Here is an 18,064-nt window from a genome sequence, read left to right as displayed (position 1 = left end):
TGAAACATGACAAGTTACACATTGCAAAAAATAGACAAAGAAAATGAATAATTGATTGTATTTCTTCAAGGATTGGAAGTTACCTAACTTCAGGGTTGGCAAAATTATAAGTGAAATATTAGTAAATGACCGCTAGGTTTGATTTTCCCCCTAAGAAACTGACTTTAGTGTCTGGTTAAAGTAAAATACTCCACTGAGGTCATGAGACAACAGTCTCATGAAATCAGACTTTTTGGAGGGAATATCAGCCTCTGCAACCTCCAAATGACAGTCTATCTCTCCATGTGGCCTTGTCAACAAAATTTACCAGAGAGCGTCTTCGTCCAAACACTGAGGAGTAATAATTTTAACAGTGTTTGGGTTACTGTTCGCTGCTGGCTGCATGGCGAGGCAGCCAGCAGAGCAGGACTCCTGCAGGTCAGAAGCCTCAGAGCTGTGGAACAGATGCACACGATTAACTCGAGCTACTTCAGATTAGTCGCCTTTTGAAGTTCAAGTTCCTTTTTTGCGACATTTTCTTTTGGAGACCAGCGATGCCTTGTAACCCGAGACAGAGGGGAGGGTTGGGTGAGCTGGGAGGGAGGGAGGGCGGGGGAGAGGTGGCGTGGGGGTCTTTTTGGGTGGTCCACCCCTGAAAGAGGAATGCTGAGAGTTTGCCTTTGAGCTCATACAGATTGCTCTGTCGCTCTGTATCTGATTTGGCCCTCAAAGCCTAAACCTCACCACCTGCAAACATGCGTGTTGGACCTTCAAGCTGTGCTAAATGCATCTTTGTATTAATTCATTAATACATCATAATTTCACATGACCCGAGTAGTCTTTGCTTTACAATCCTATAACAATTCTCAGTATTCTTTAGCGTAAAAAGAAAGTCAAGGTGAAGATTCTGGGCAATTAAAAAATTTAAGAGATTCTGTTTCTTTTTTTGAAAATTGACACATTCAGCTGAACAAAAGCACTGATTTTTATAATGAGGTAATATTAAATGGAGATGATTTTGACACAAGTGAAAGGATAAAATTTTAGGCCCTAGACATGAATCCATAACTGGTGGTTTAGCCTAAAATGAGAGCCACGAATCTTCATGTATCTCTTTATTTGCATATTCATTTTTTATACATTGGCATTTCCATTTTTTTAAGATGCCACCAGATCAAAGTAATATGTTTTCATTCTGTGTTACCTCATTGTCACCCGACCTCTGACCTTTTGCTCACACAATATCAACACTACAGAAAAGTTTTTTGAGATATTGATTCAAGGCGCACCTTTTAAAAGTGCCACTTTGTGGGACCAAAATTCTACACAACCACATGCCTTCTACCCCCAAATTAATCATTCAACCTGCCTCTGCTGTGACTGTACTGGAGAAATCGACACATGTCGTTGACAATCGCCCCTGAAATAAAGTATGATGACAGGTTCAAAGCTGGTGCAGCTTCTGTTCAGTATGTGAACACAGTTAGGGTGTGATCACCAGGCTGCGTGGCTAAAAGAGCAGCCTTTAGTGGACCGTTCACACTCACACACACACACACACACACACACACACACACACCAGTTGTACACATAAAAGTTTATAATTGCCCCTCCAGGAAGAGTTGCCTCTGTTCTGATGAAGAAGCTAATGTAGGTGAAAGGCAAAAAGCTGAGGGTAGAGTGAATGTGTGATTCACACAAACAGGCTCTTAAACATACTTCTCTTTGAGCTCTGAAATGTTTTTAATGAATAACATTTGAGACGACCTTAATGTGAACCTTTGAGTCTTTAGTTTTTTTGTGATCCATGAATTTCTACTATTGTAAACTGACAACAGTGGGACATACTTTATCTAGCTGACCTGGAATTTGTCTTTCGACTTCAGGTTCTTCTCCTCAAGCTTAGACATCCACCTTGCATCCCAGATGTCAAAATAAAAACCGCTGATCAGATAAATGCAGCGTAAAACAGCATGACCGTGGGTGGAAAACACGGAGGAGTTTACCTAAATCAAGTAAAGGCTTTAGGAACCTCAAGGTCATCATAAAATCTTTATAACTACTATAAAATCTGAACATACATATATGCTAATAATGAGGTTTTTTTACAACCTCACAACATAAAACTCTACTTAAACTATCAAATCCTGCCAGTTCCTCCTTTTATTTACACAGGCAAAGGTAAGAGCAGTGACTGAAGACAGGAAGTGGTGCAGTGCCTTGCTCAGTGACATTAAGGCAGAGACAAACAGGTTTGATTTAAAGTGAGAGATAGACGTTCCCTCGCCACAAAACTAAAGCTGTCGCACAGAACTCATCTTTCTCCAAACAACCTGGTCTACAGTTTCTGAGTTGTTAGCAAAAAACTCACACACTTTTCCCACTGGTTCATTAAAGAAGCTATTGGTAAGCTTTGCTATCGCTACATAGCCAGTGTTAGCATTAACACGTTTGCACGTTTAGCATGAAACCTAATTCCTTTACTCACCATGAGCCGTCTCCAGCGGTGGAAAGCAACACCAATGTAACCAGCTAGCCCCAGCCTGTCTCCAATGGTGACTCACTGTAGCCTCCAATCTCCCCCTGAAGACGTATCGCTGATAAGAGAGCGTATTATAAACACAGCGATGGCTGAAGCTCCACAATCACCACAACCTGCTTCCCGCAAAGAATAATGCACATATGTGTAATCTGCATTTTAGGGCTTCCACTCATTAACTTTTAAAAAGTTTTAAAATGTTTTTCAAGAATGAGGTACACACAGTCTATCCTCTACCTGCAGTTTACCAGTGTTAGATCTGTCCTGGAGATAAACTGAATTTAGGACAGTATAATGACCTCACAGTAGGTTAAAGTTGTAAGAATACATGTCTGCAAAGAAACATGTGTGAAAATATCTGATATACAGAATCGGGACAACACTGTTTGGAACCAAAATTCAACTGTGTTCTTAATTCACAAAGCATGCACACAAAAAATGCTTCGTTTGGAGAAACAGTCACTTCTGACAAAGGTTGGGGACTCATTTGTGCTTTACATGAATCTGATATGCATTTATAAAATGGAAACCAAATGTGTATAAATGATGAATTACTTGGCCTTAGCCACTAGCATATGTGTCGCAGAATCAGATAAATGCATTCCTTCTCCAGCACTGTGCAACAAACTGCACGCAAGAAAAAAGATTTAACACTAAACAGTCATGTCTTTATCTGCATGGCACTGGATAAGCTTTATAAATTAAAGGGCAAAAAAGTGAGGGATAATGATGGAAAGCCGCATGAAAATTATAACACCAGTTCTCCATAAAACTTGACGGAAACATGACTGTGTCCATTCAAAACAGCCCGAGGCAATTTTCTGATGGTGCCCGCTACTTCTGAGGAGCTCTCTTTAAATAGCAGTAAATAGAAAAATTGTGAGGGGATTGTTTTTGCCTTACAGTAATGATTATGTGGTTTAGCGCAGCTGAAATGGTATTAATCTAAATCTGTTTATTTATTTTAAGCTAAACACACATAGTTTTCCTTCAAAATGGAGATTTCCTCACTTAAAGAAGTGAAGACAAACTGGAAAAGGGTGTAAAAAGATGCAGACTATCAAAGGTATTTTGTGTTCACTAAAATCTGTAGCTGCACTTGTGAGATTTCTTCACAGATTGCAGATAGCAGGCTCTCTGACAGATTATGAGGCAAGTGTTCGAGATAGTTTAGATATTGTATGACATTTTCCTCGGTCGCTCCTCCATCTGTTTCCAACCTGCTGCAGTGACCAGACAAAAAAACGGCCCTGCCAAGAGATGGAGTCAGTGAAATGTTTGAAAGTCCATTGCCTCACAACTCATCAGTAATGAAGTGTTTGAAACAGAGCGGGTTGGAGAGGAGGAGGGGAGGAATGAGGCGGTTTCAGGCTCTGTGACAAATCCTCTGCAGGTTTCTAATGGCTGAAAGAGTCATACAACACTTTGGTCCGACCATTAATAAACTCAAGTCTGAGGCTCTGAGACACTTTTCTTAATCAGCGTCTTCTAACATGACAGTCAGACTTTACTCAGTATTTCACTTTAGATGGTGACGGTGAGGGAATCGCATCTGGACTCTCTGATGGGTGGACAGTGTTGGGTCACTCAAGTAAACCACAAGATGTTCTGTAGTTGAAATTAAGTGATTAAGGGATGAAAATAAAGCAAATGGTAGAGTTCACCAGAGGTTTATCAGTTATGATTAACTCTGCGTTCTTGCGATTGGCTGGTGCACCACTTTCTATCAGGGCATACTTTATATGGCTTCATATTTTATGTTCATAACATGTGGAACTTGTCTTTATATCTGAATGGCAAGATGATGGGTTATCTAACAGAATATCCGAATCTCAAAGGTCCACTAACTAGGTTTTAGAGCTTTCAACAGCATCTGATAGTTTTCATCAGGGAATGAAACTGGCTCACTTAATAACAGATGGTTGTATATGGAGAAAGATCACAACCCCTGTCTCTGTTCGAGGATTGACTCCTAGCTGATGATTTTGACCACTTCCCAGTTCATCATCAACTTTAATTTTATGTCTCCTATTTTTATTATCAACCATGGTCCTAATTGTAACAATAAAACAGAAGAATGAATGGAGTTGGGACTGACAAGCACAAAACGGTTTCCCAAATAAAAACTAAAAATTGTGCTACTTTTCTGGTGGTTTGCCAGGAGCTGGACTCTGATTGGGCTAATTTTTGTCAGTCAAATCTGGCAACACAGGTTTCAGACACTTTGTACGCCAGAACAACGTTGTCTTCTGTACAATATCATTTGTCCAAAACAAAGGGATGGCACATAGCTAAAATAATTCCCACGTTGCAGCACAAAAACATAGATTGTATTCCAACAAACAAGCAGCGTTTAGATTTTTCTGCTTGGCCTCTCCCTCTAGCGTGACCAGCTTCAGCTAACTCTTTAGTCATTCTTGCTAGGTCTAATGACTAATAAGGTTTTGGCTAATTCGTTGTGGTAGCTTTAATAGGAGGTCCTGGTCTCTCACGTTACAATAAGCAATTAATTTGTAGTTATGTCAGCATCACTCAATAACAACAGGCCGTGGTTTCTTACTTTCTAAATTGCCACCGAGATGAATTAAATTACTTAGCTAAAAAGATAGCACAGATCATGCTACACCAGCTAAAGGGACCTGTTTTTACAACCCTAATGTTGTCTTTTGTTGATCTGTAAAGCATTATTAGCCATTTTAAAGCCATTACTACCGACTTATAAACCCCAGAAAAGTTGATTAAAAGTGGTGCTAAATGTTTATGGTCTCACGGGTAAATTAAAACCATGTTCCTAAAAAAAAAAAAAAAAAAAAAAAGCCCTAAAGACATTGTGGATGCAGTTTGATCGAGCTCACAAATTAGGCTCATATTTTATGTTGCCTATAGACACCAACTGTTTCTGCTTTACATTCAGTGTTCAGAGCTCAAATCTTCCTACAGTAACACATAAAAGAATGGGTATTATCTTTTGAATTTGCCCAGCTCTTGATGTTATGCAAACAAGATGGAGTGGAGAGGGGAAAAAATCTGGTTAGTTGGACACGATGGAATCTATTTCTGCAACCCTGAAGAGAGAGATCTGTCAGGTTATAAGTCCTAATGTGCTGCAGCTGATCCCCCCAGCTTTCACGGCCTCATTCCATCTTTCAATCATAAGATTATAACAGATTCTTAATAAGATACAGACTCCACATTCCCTGAGTCCGTAAAGGCCTATGGGCATCCAAATCATATTGTTCACATTCAGCTTGAGACTGAAATGAAGATGACAAGAAGCCTGTGACACACACATATTCATATCCACACACTGTTCTCATCAGGCCCCAGCCGGGAGGAGTGCGAGGTGATGATCTGCACATTGTGCTCACAGCTCTTCTGGTAACTGTGAACGTTAAGGAGCACAAATGAACATGAGAGGGACATTGGGTTGTAATCTTCGGTTGGGAAATATACTCTGAGGAAATCAAGTTTGATCTTTGGAAATTTTAGATTGAGATTTCCCGCAATGCTTTCCATCCAGTTTAGTTTTCAATTTGGTAAATGACTGTTGGTTACCAGAGAGAGATTGTTTGTGTTATCCAAATTTAGTGAGTGTTTTGCAAATCTTTTAAACGTAAAATTCCCTAAGTGTGTTCGCCCGGACAGTGTTATCTTGCTTTTGTTGACCCGTGGCAAAAGGAGAGGTCCTGGCAGTTGTAAGACTGACACCAAACCTACACACAGCGATGTTGGAGATACTGAATTGATTAGAGACTGCTGAAGCCTCATGTTAGCTTTGGCTCTGGTTGCGTTTTTGCACAAACAACAACTGTGGATTTTGTTCTCCATTTTTTACAGTGTAGTCGTGGCAGATGGCGTCTCTGTCTGGCCAGTGAGGAGAAGATGAATGATTACAGTGACTAATAACTCTCTCAGCATATGGTTTGTGAGTATTGCATTAAGAAAGACTTGAAAAAAAATTGAAGCCATCCTTTAAAGCGTCACGATATTTCAAATGTGTGTTTATTATCAAACTGCTTATGCCCCCCCCCCCCCCCGCCCCCTCCACCCCACCCCCACCCAACATGAGATGACATAATTAAGAGAGTGCTATTCAAACCTCACACTAATGAAACCAAAGTAGAAACGATACAAATACTTTTCATCTCTCCAGTGACTTGAGAGACAAATATGTCACATGCTTCATGTACATCATGATTTATCCTCAAAGTCTTCTTCCATCACTCAATTTGTCGCATTTTGTTCTGCTCAGTACACAAACTTTTCCACCTCAGCCAAGCGTAAAAGCTTTGGGTGCGGCCATTAGGAAATATTTTTGCTTAAATGAGTGTTCAGACAACAGTTTGCACAAACTTGTTAGCCTTTAGTTTGGTGCGATTTTTGTTTTCACATCTTTAAAGCTATAAACTTGCTCAGAGTTCATATAAAAATAATTTGTAGAGAGTTTTTATGTAAGAATCCCATCATAGACATTGCTTGATTTTTCCAAAAGATGATATTGATGATGTGGTAATGCTCCGTCCCTTCTCCAAGCCAAAGAAAAAAAGCTTAGTCTTAGTTTCTAATCCTGTGTTGGGCAAACACGGGGGGCTCCATAGTGACCTAAGAAGGCAGCATTTAAAGACGTATCCTGGGTCACTGAAGCAGAACTCAACACTCTCATTTATATCACACACACACCTGAAGATAAAAGCAAAGGTAGCAGAGATTGTGTATCGCTACATAAACAAAAAGATTTCTACAAACATGTCCTTGTGCACAAGCACAGGAGGAAGACGAGAAAGGTTTCACGTTTTGTGGAGTTGAATTACGCACAAATCCACAAACGGGCTTTCGCGCACATACACGGTGACTTATGGGAGAGTCAGACACCGCTGAGTGGTTGCATTGTTGATGACAAGGGCCCGTGAAGGAAGGACAGGCTTCCTGTCTGTGATCTTGTTGTCGTGGAGACAGCAGGCCCCAGTCAAATAGATTACCCAAGATCCTTTGATCTTTAAGAGGGAAACCAAAGAGGATCCTTAAATTGGCACCACTTTTCCACATAAAACAAGCCACTGGCATAGTTTGGGAGCTTTCCTGTCGTCGCTTGCAGGAAAAGTTTGCTTTTTAAAACTCATAAACCAGCACTTTGTAGGTTTAGAAACACAATGATTTGTTTGAGACCTTGTCCACACATTAAAACTTGGGTTTTCTCCTTAGTTCTTAAAAAAAAAAATCCCATCCACACAAGCACTGTTTTAAAAAGTATTCATCCACAATACAAAAACAAAAGCTGTCAAGAGTATGCAAACAAAAATCCTCTCCCTCATTCTTGAGTGTTGAACGCAGCACTAAACTCACATTCTGACGCCCCTGTTCCTCAATACAGTGGAGGAGTAACTGTACATTTATGTGTAAACATATAAAAAGTCCTGTTAGCAAGGTCGAAACCAGCACGGAGCCAACACAACCAGCCAAAAACTTTTCCCTGTCAACACGTCAGCCCTGAAAACATCTTGATCCTGGAAGCAGTTTTGCAAAAGATCAGTTTTCACTGACCTCAGATAAAGTTTGCATGTGGACGAAAAGGCCAAAACGCATAAATTTTCTAATAAACACCCATGTACATGAGGCAGGAAACATTTTTTGGATGAGGCAGATATAAGTGGGCAGAGTTACCTGGCCAGGCTGAGAGATTCAGCTCCTCAGTGATCTATGTGCAGAGCTCTAACACCAGCTTTAGTAAGGCTAGACTGAATGTGTTCTTCAGTATTTTCATTATCTAACACTATTATAACCACATTAAGCATGGCGCCATCCATGTGCTTTTGTGTGCATCTTTAATTTACACATTAAGTGGAAGCAACAGAACTTGTTAAAAATGCTTGTCTCAGATGTAAAAGTTGGCGTATCAAAAGACAGAAATGCAACATGGGCCTGCAGAAGCTGAATTTTAAGTAAGACCTTGATGTTGTGGTGCCTCCATCTGCTCTTCTACTGTCCACAAACTTTTACTGCATGTTTCTCCGGGATATTCAATACAGTTTATAATAGTATATTGTAGCCTATTATTCAGCTGGCTTTTGTTGTTTTTCAGGCCTGTTGGTTGGTCTTTGAAATGCACGTGGTGGGCTAATCAGAGTTTTATGGGTGTGTTGTGTCATAACTATTAAACTAAAAACATGAATCAATCTCTCTCTCTCTCTTGCTCGCTCACTCACTTGATGAACATTTGACATTTGTGCGTGTGTTGGAAACCTAAAGGTAGCCTGCAAGCAGATAGGCAGTTCTTGTGCGCACCGTGAAATATAATCCTGCTGCCACTCACTGACACCTGCCTCCACCCCACCAGGAAGACCACATTTAAAATAAGAATCAAATAAAAATGCCTGTGAGGCCTCATGTTACATATCATCGTCTTTCTCTATCACCATAGCTGCTGTTGTGGCTCTGCTCAGCTTCATTTCAACCATTCAGGTCACCTGTACCCGCAGAGCAGCGCTGCTTCTGATTGTATTGTACAGTGTCATAATATGTCTCCAGTGCGACATTGTCGTGTTGTGCTTGTACCAGCGAGTCAGCTTCTATTGTAAATCTCTAAGATGTAAATTCACCTCTGCTCTGCACCAACATCACCAAGATAAACTCTATGTTTGTCACACTTGACGATTAAAGTGATACTGATCCTGCAGCTCAGGGAAAACCTCTAGAAATTCCCCAGACGCAGACTCAAACACTGCCACTCACAGAGCTACTACAGAGCATTCATCTTCATCTTTAATAAACAAAATCAGCTCCGTGTTGTTTTTGTTTGCCGGCTCCAATTGCGTCCAATCAAAACAGTTGGATCACTCCATTGTGCTTCCTAGCGTCTCAGATCCATTACCCAGTCATTGTATTGCCCTGCTTTGGTTTTCTGCATAAACAGTTATCTGACATATAAGATAAACAGCTCATGTCATGTTTGCCTCACAGAGAGATGGAGAAACACAGGAGCAGAGAATAGAAGCAGAGGGAGAGTAGGGTGATGGAAAGACTGAGTTTTTTCGCTGTTATAATCCTTCCTTCCTCTCCAAGCAGACAGAGATGGGAAAACATCATTATAAAGAGGTCAGATTAATCTTTCTGTCTGCAGCTTTCATTTCTTTTCATGTCCTCTCAGCTACATCATTGTCTCGGTGACCAGCGACCCAAGGGAAGTTCTTAATGCACGTCTTTATGTTTTTGTGGTGGAAGCTGAAGACGGAGCTCCGTAGGCTTCCTGCCAAACTCTCCCGTGTCACATGGGGGTCATAAATCAAAACTATTATGAGGTTTGTGTAATGGTACAGCGAGGGCAGTCATAGAGAGCTGTGGAGGAGGCGCACTTGTTTCAGATTGTGCTGCTGATGCTGGTGTGGTTGCTGGTGGCCCAGTGGTCAGACAGACTGTCCTTCAAACACAGGAGCAGCGTTGAAAACCCGCTACGTCAGCAAAATATTCAGACTGCTGAAGTTTACTTAGAGGAAAAGTCTGCATGAGAAAACGTACAGTGGTGATGTACGGTGGATTTAAGACGGTCGGTTTTGATTGTTTTGTGGCTTTGTCTTGTTCTGGTAACTGGGCAAATGTAGATAAAGATCACGTCGTTTCCACATTTCCAGCACGGCTAATGATGGAGTTTGACACTAGAATCATTCACAATTATCTTAATTCTAAATCTGTAAACTCCAGGCTTCAGCTTCCCTCTAGAAATTCATTGCATGACGGGCTGAGACACAAATTTCTCCATGAACTCAGTTAGTGGTTTACTGCAGTATATCCATTTTATACAGGTTTACTCTTCACTTTACCACATTTGTCAGAGAATACTCTAACATTACACTAACACTAAAATGCTGTTTACACAATAAGGTGCCAAGAATAACAATAAATACACATTATAACGTAACACTATGAAATGAGGCATTCTTCCTAAATTAGTTCTGTTACTTTTAATAATGAAAGTAGATACACAGTCTTCAGAAAGTTCATTTTTTGCACACTTTGTTGTGTTGTAGATTTAATTTAGCCATTTTTGCCCATCAATCTACACCAAATAATCTATACTCTATAAAAATGAGTTTTTTAAAATGTTTGCTGATTTATTTTAAAACATCAAACACTGAGATCTCGCATTTACAAAAGTACTCAGACCCTTAATTCAGTTCTTTGTTGAAGCACCAATGGCAGAAACTACAGATGCTAGATGTTACAAGCTTTGCACACCTGGATTTGACTGTTTACCACATTCTTCCAGTCAAATCCTGTCAGACTGGAAAGGAAGCGTCTGTGAACTCAGTCTTCAGGTCTCTGCACAGATGCTCTGTAGGGTTTAAGCCTGGGCTTCGGCTGGGCTACTCGAGGATAGTCAGAGACTTGTCCTGAAGCCACTCCAGTGCGGACTTTGCTGTATGCTTTGGGTCATTGTCGTGCTGAAAGGTGAACCATCACCCCAGTTTCAGGTCACATGCACTCAGGAGCAGATTTCTTTCATAGTGTCTGGAGCTCTGAGTCTCGACAGACCAGAGAATCTGTTTCCTCATGTTCTCTGAGTCCTTTCAAAGTGCTGCTGAGATGGTCGTCCTTCCGGCAGGTTCTCCCATCTCTGCAGAGGACTTCAGTTGTAATGTTAAAGGGACGGTCGGGTTTTTTGTCACCTCCCTGATGAAGGCTCTTCTCTCCCAGTTACTCAACCAACTCTAGGAAGAGTCCTTGTTCCAAACTTCCCCCATTTCACAATTATTGAGGCCCCAAAGCACTCAACGCTTTAGAAGTGTTTCATACCCTCGCTCTAATCCGTACCTCAGTGTTATCACGAAGGTCTACAGAGAATTCCTTGGACCTCATGGCTTGGTTTTTGTCCTGACATACAGTGTGTACAGTTGTGTACCTCTGTAAACTATATCCAATCAATTCAGTTTCCCACAGGTGGACTCAAATTGTAGATACATATCAAAAACATGAAGGCACAGAGGAGTCACCTGACCACAGTTTAGAGAGCTGCAGTAAAGGGTCTGAACACTTTTGTAAATGAGAGATTTTAGCTTTTGATTTTTCATAAATCTGCAAACAAAAAATTCATTATGGAGTCATCATGAATGACTGAAGGTAGCTTGATGGGAAAAATTGCAATGCATTTAGAATAGAAAGAACACAAAAATGTGCAAAAATTGTAAGGGTTCTGAATACTTTATGAAACCATTGTATATCTGACATGATGTACTTTTACTTTACTCTGAAGTTTTTAATGACAGACCATGGTATTTCTACTTTTGCTTAAGTGAAACATCAGAGCCACTGATCTCAATATACTTCAGCAGGCCGTTTGTGCAGTAAAACCACAACAGACAACAAAACGTGCTTTTGTGTAGCAGCCATTTTTGACCAGAATAACTCTTGCTGTGTTGCTTTTACTGCAGCCACCACTCCCTCCACCTACACAGAAAAAATCCACAGCTGAAAGGAGCAAGTTCAGGCATGTTCTCCAGAGCGTCGGCACAAGTCATTCTGGGAAATGTAGGAAACTGAAGTAAAATGTTAATAGGATTAATGGGGGAAGTAAATAAAATATAACAATCGCAAATTAGCTTTAATCAAATTCCTTGAAACGTGTCATTGACAATGTGATTCGGAGCTGGCTTTGTCAGGATCTGGACGTTACCTTCCTCATTAAATCACAATCCTGGATATTAAACACAACAGTTTTCCTCCATAAAAATTTCCTGTCTGCCTGAATATGACTCATGACTTCATGATTCTGATTCATTTGTTTTTGTGGTAGCGACACTATCTGCTTTTTATTGTTCACTGTTAAGTCATATCGAGGGATTTCAGGAAAAAAAACTTACATCAGCAAGTCATGTCATCCACTGTCAATATTAGTCTTTTGTTCTGACCACAGCGACCTTAAACAGCCAATAAATACTACAATTAAGTTAAATTTTATTTGAGAGTTTAGCAGCAGCAGTCATGTGTTTTAATAAGGGTGAGCCAACCAGCTGCTAAATTGTTTTGGCGAACAGTTTTTGTGAACAAAAAAAAATGAACAGCCCAAAAACACATATTCACATCACATCTTCATTTCAGCCACTTTTCATGACAAATTCCCAAAGTCCAATACAAGAACGTCTTTTCCTTCAGCCAAAACGCAGCCTGGCTCTCTTAAAGGAAGGGCTCTTTCCTCCCAAAGGGTCAATACAACAAATTTTCTTTATCTGTAGAAACTTGTTCTGAAAGAAAACTTGAATTTATAAGGAAGAATTATGATGTAAATGAATTCACTGACAGAATGAACTGACGAGAAATGTAAAAATAATTGTTGGTCAAAATGTTTTAGAGGCTTTTTTAGTCTGATGAAAGCAAAAGCAAAGAGATAACATTGATACATTTCCCTCCTGGGGATCACTTATATTTAGTTTCATCTCAGAGACTTTTCTTGTGTATGGGGGAAAAAGTCTCTCTGGACCCAGTGCATCATGTGACAATATCAGCGTGGCCTCTATGCTCACAGCCTGCTGCTGTTCTTGGGGGTGTGAGCCTAAAATACTCTGCTGATGACTTGATGTTGATGAGATCTTACATGATAGTCATCGTTTTGTTTCAACATTTTCAGATCATCTCTGATGATTTCTGTAGATTGATACGAGACAAAGACACCCCTCTCTGTCTGCTTTGGTGCGGGACACTATACTGTAAACATGCCCCCCCCCCCCCACCCCCACCCCCCCTTCTTTATATATATATATATATATATATATATATATTTATATATATATATTTATATATATATATATGCCTCTCCACCACAAGCCAGTCCAAAGAGCATCTGGTTCCTCTTGGGCCTGCGGTCACAACACTGAGAGACTGCCACATCAAAGCTCCTTCCATCCAGCCCACAGAGAAGAGAGGAGAGCAAAGAGAGAGGAAGAAGAAGAAGAAGAAGAAGAAGAAGAGAGGAAATCTGGGACAAATTCAGTTTCACACACACACCACAAATCTGTCTTTGCTCATGGAAAAATTGCAGCGCATCAGTGGTGTTGCGTTGAGGATCCATCAATCTCTGTGCCCTGACCGCTTCACTTGCACAGATAGTCTGACTTTGGGTCCCACGCTCATCCTTTCACTGCTCTAGAGGCTTTGGCGAGACATTTTAATGTTGTATTGTACTAGTGTTACATCATTTTTACATTTTTATACAATTATGTCAATGAAACTGTGATGACGAGACTTGAGATCGACCTCTGTGTTCAATGCGCGTACTTAGGAGTCCCAGAACAAACAAAGCCGTACCGTGAGAAAGATCAGCGGTGATCAAAAATCCTCTTGATGCCTTCCCTTTCTTCAGGCTGGGACATGCACACACACAAACTCACACAGACCCACACAAAAGAAGATCGAATGTTGAGGGGGCGTGATGGTACGTTTTTGAAATGTGACCTTCTAGTCATTTCCCCGTCACTTAAAGGCACAAAAACACAAACATGAGCGTACCTGCCGCTTCCTGCCGCTCTTTGTGTCTGACAGCTGAGACCTCAAACAACAATTTTCACTCTGCACAGACATGTTTTGACAAGTGATGTGAGGGGTAATGAATTACCGTTAAATTACATTTAGTCCTCGCTCTGGGGCAGTTATATTAGTACCAGATGAACGTAATGTGGGCCAGGAGGGTGGGGAGTTGGTTAGCCAGGCCGGCTGGTGGTGAAAATGTTATCAGATCAAACCAACCGGAGCTGTTGTTTTAGGAGTTAGGAGTTTACATCTAGACACTTTCCGCTCACCAACACAGATGGATTTTTCAATCCCTTATCAAGCAACTCGCCTTTTTGTGCACAAACCCAGAAATGACCAATGGTCCCTGATCTTGAACCCTTTTGATTACGGTGAAGACCCTTGACCCTTGTGATTGATAACTTGGAAAACCAGTCAGAACCACTCTGAGTGAAACATGGTCAAATGTCACATTTTGCCTCAACTATCTTTGTTTTACCATTAAAAACCTGTGGTTGCAGTGATGTTGGTTTTTTGATATTGAGAAGTTTTGTGCTTTCGGATAATTTACAGTTTGTCAAGGTGGAGTGAAGATTCATGTTTGGAATAATGTGAAATTATCTGCTATAGATCATTAAAAAAAAACTGTTTATTTACTATTACTTGATCCGCATCATTGTTGCCCTCTCTGATAATGGCAGACTTTTCTCAAGAGCTAAAAGCTAAAAGTTACACTGTTATTCATTATAACATAGTGATATTAAGTATTGAGAGGAGGTGTTTTCACCTTGCTTCATCTTTTTCTACATGAATAAGGTATTTTCTCCCAGAACGCTTTTTGACAACCTCCAGAGATGAGGCCTGAACTTTGTGGATTTATGCAACATACCGTGATAAAAGATTGGTTTTCTCGCAGCTGCAGAGCTGTGGTGTGAAATAAATATGCCGGCCACACAACATCAGTGCGGAGTGACCTTCTCGCTCTGAAAAGCCAATGACGGGTCAAACTGTCCCCCGCCCCAGGCGAGCAAGAGAGACTGTGGGTGCAGAGGTCAAATCCACCTGTCAGTTCTCAGGCCGAGGGGATAAAGCTTAGACGAACCAGACCAACGGAGTCAAGGGAAAACCTCAGGTTAATACCAAAATGAAAGCTCACATAGCCTCAGAAAATGCAACATAGTAAGCACTGTAGGTTTGCTCTTATAAATACATGTATCAACATGAAGTGCTGCATAATAACTGGACATATTTAGGCTGGGTGGACACAATCATGCAACAGCTGCCTTTTAGGTTCCCTGGAGCATGACATACAACACGCAACATATCTGTGGTTGCACCATCATTAAACTACTGCCTCCAGTCAAGGAGGCAACAGCCGCCCATACAAACATCAATCAGTTTAGACTTTCAGTAATGCACTAATAACTGATTGCTTGTTTGCTCCCTTAAAAGTCTGGATCTTTATTTAATCACATCCTTTTAATTGCAGTATTTGATTATTATTGATTACATCGCTCTTAAGAAGTGACATTTTTTCAACAACTCAATTTCAGTGAGTTTATCCTCTGAATTTAAACTGATAAGATTTATTTTTGAAAGTTCGGTGAATATGAGATTGGAAGTTCACTCTTGACTTTGGACAAAAAGGAGTTAAATTCCAGTCTCAAAGTGTTTATCTGAACATCTGCAATTCAGTGACAAGCAGGCAACTCCCTCTGATGAGAAAGATTGTGTGATTCAATCAAAAGCTATTAAACACTGATGATGGATTGCTTTGTTAAAACTTTGACCTTGTGTGTTTCTTGCATGGTCTTGTATCTGTTGTACTAATTACAAACTGCTTCCATACTCACGAAATGCACCTCTGCAGCGTGCAAACTCAAAACCTGAATAAACTGGCGCTAGCTGTCGAAACAAGCATCCGTTCACATGAAAAAATCTTTTTATGACTTTCAACTTCCACCTCCCTAAATCCCGGCCATGAGTAATAATGTCATCGAGGTCTAAAAAAAAAGTCTATTAACTTAAAAGCAATGGCATGACTTGAAAAGGCGATGACGGACCCAGATTTGGCTGCATCCTCGAGCATCAACAGGATCCTCAGTGAGACGCCTGATTTGCGAGGCTGCAGTCATCTTCCTGCCACCTGTGGGCAGAGGGTCAGGGAGCGTTTCACAGCTTACGGTTCCTCCTCCTCGCCGGAGCCTTTGGTGCATGCAGCTGCCTGTCACACCCAGGGGAAAACCACTTTAACAGGAATAAAATTCAATCTCTATATCTGCGTTTGTGGCAACGCTCCACTAGAACTGTTCATTATTCTTTGTTCTTTTTTCATGTTTTTTGTTTACAAGTTGCCAGCTGGTGCAGTTTTACCCTGCAAACATTATTATTTTGAACAAATGCCATTAATGTGTTATTAAGTAGTACCAAAATGAAGCTGGGACGGCATCTGTTTTCAACTCTCACAACAATGTGAACATTTTGTCCCAGTCCATCAAACTCTTGGACACAAAACCTACATTAAATCAGTGTGCAATGACTTGAAGTGATCCAACACAGTCTTCAAGTAAATTGTAAAAAAAACCCCAGCAATTTCTGTAGGGAATCAATAGAAAATATCAAATATCTCAAAAACTATAAATGCTATACAGTGTGCCAAAACTAAATTTGGAGAGATAGTAAAGAAACCCAACCTGGACACTACTGCTCTGACCAGCTGTAAGCTGAAACCCTGCCGTGCATTCATTAGTGAGATATATAAAAAGAGAAAAGTGAAAATAAGCTCCTCTCTTACCACAGCATTGATACTGCTCTTACTAAAAGAATCAGCAAAACTCTGCTGAAAGTGTGTCCTCACAGCCCAGTGTTTGATACGATTGACCACGACATCCTAATCAATTGTCTTGAAAAGTTGGGCGGTCTCTCTGACTGTGTTACAACAGTGGGAGAAAGTTTTACATGAGTCTTGGAGATCATGTGTCCTAGAAATGTGACATCGGTGGTTGTTTTTTTTTTTCAACAATACATTTTTTCTCCATATTTCGTCAGATGTTCACTTTACCTGGCACACAACATATTTGGATTTCCCCAAACACAACTCAAACATATTTTTTAAGTGTCACCTATACCGTTTTACTGTAGCTGGTTATCAAAGCCTTGGAGCCGTGGCCTCCAGCTCTGCCGTGCCGGATGAGTTAGCAACCACTTGAAGATGACATGAAATCTTCATGACTTGCATTTCCACCTGTTTCTATGCACATTTTTAATTTGCACATAAAGTGGAAACACACATAAAAAAAAAAAAATATTGTCACAATATCACAAAAAAGTATTTATGTGTGTTCATGTGACTTAAATATCAACTGGAGAGGTGAAGAGTAGCAGCAGATAAAAACATCAGATCTGTGTGAAGTGATGAGGAGGCTCCAACCTTCCTCAGATTTATATATGACACAAACATAGACGCAATATTTCCATCAGATTATGCAGATCTATTCTGTTTGTCCCAAGTCTCCTGTGTTCTTCTGCAATGGTTTAATGGCACCTGACTGGAGATTTAGGGACAACGCTGTTAATTTTTGATGTGACAGTTAAAGGAAATGCACATTTTCATAAAAAAAAAAAAAAGTGTTTTATGTAACTTTTGTTAGATGCTGATGGAAACTAGGACACAGAGAAGGATGAGATGTGATATTGTTGAACTATGGGGATAACGATGCACATTTTCAGACACTCAGTCGTTCACATGCAAAGTGGCACAAATAATTGTGTAGCAAATGAAAAAAAAAAAAAAACAGTTGAAGAGATGATCCCAAACTCAGCATATTGTCTCACTTCTGTACAGCTGACCAATCACAGCGCGACGTGGATGTGAATGTTGCGTTATTGGTTTCAGGAAACTGCAGAAACTGTCAGACGCAGCCTCTAAACCTATGTTGGAGGGAGAGTTTCAAAAGCTGTTCAACCACCTGACAAGCTCTTCTGATGAAACACACTCACAGTTTTACTTTCTCCAGTTTCTTTCTTGTATGCTCTCTTTCCAAACATCTGATT

This window comes from Trachinotus anak, unplaced genomic scaffold (genome assembly GCF_046630095.1).
Source record: "Trachinotus anak isolate AG129_WGS33_773 ecotype Australia unplaced genomic scaffold, CSIRO_AGI_Tana_v1 ptg000012l, whole genome shotgun sequence".
Lineage (NCBI taxonomy): Eukaryota > Metazoa > Chordata > Actinopteri > Carangiformes > Carangidae > Trachinotus > Trachinotus anak.
Note: the sequence above shows the minus strand (reverse complement) of the source record.